Raw genomic sequence first — 687 nt, 5'->3', positions numbered from 1 at the left:
AATTAAAAAATAAAGCAAAAAACAACAAAAACTAAATAATGCAGAAAACAGAACAAAAAACTGAAAAAAAATAAAAATAGCAACAATAAGTATTTTGTTGTAAGTAGAAACAAAATAAAATAAATAAAGCAACAAAGAAAACAAAAAAAGAGTTTTCAGATTTGAAAACTAATGGCACTAACAGAAAGTTTATAATTTTTCTAAAACTAAAAGCAAAAAGAATTAAAAAATAAAGCAAAAGACCAAAAGAAAAATAAACCAAAACCAAAATAAACTAATTAAAGCAACAAATAAAACAAAAAAACAAAAAAAATGCCACCTACTGGGCCCCCACGGCCTGAATACGACTAGAAACCCTATGGGCCAGGATTCAGGCCCGTGGAAGGCCCAGTAGGCCAACAGGCACAGATGGCAGAGTTAGGCCTGAAAGCCTGCTTTAGAGAGGAGATCGAGAGGGGAGCCGCACCGCACCTTATAAACTGGTGCGGCTCCCTCTCAACTAGCGAGGTGGGACTAAACATTTGGCGCGGGGTAGCACAAGGCCTTTGGTCCCGGTTGGTGGCACCAACCGGGACTAATGCCCCCCTTTAGTCCCGGTTGGTGCCACCAACCGGGTCCAAAGGCCGCCGCTTCCCGCCCTTTGGGCTGCTGAAAATTGGGCTTTGGTCCCGGTTGGTGGCACCAACC

The sequence above is a fragment of the Triticum aestivum genome, chromosome 7B (assembly GCF_018294505.1).
Source record: "Triticum aestivum cultivar Chinese Spring chromosome 7B, IWGSC CS RefSeq v2.1, whole genome shotgun sequence".
Lineage (NCBI taxonomy): Eukaryota > Viridiplantae > Streptophyta > Magnoliopsida > Poales > Poaceae > Triticum > Triticum aestivum.
This window is presented reverse-complemented; position numbering follows the sequence as displayed.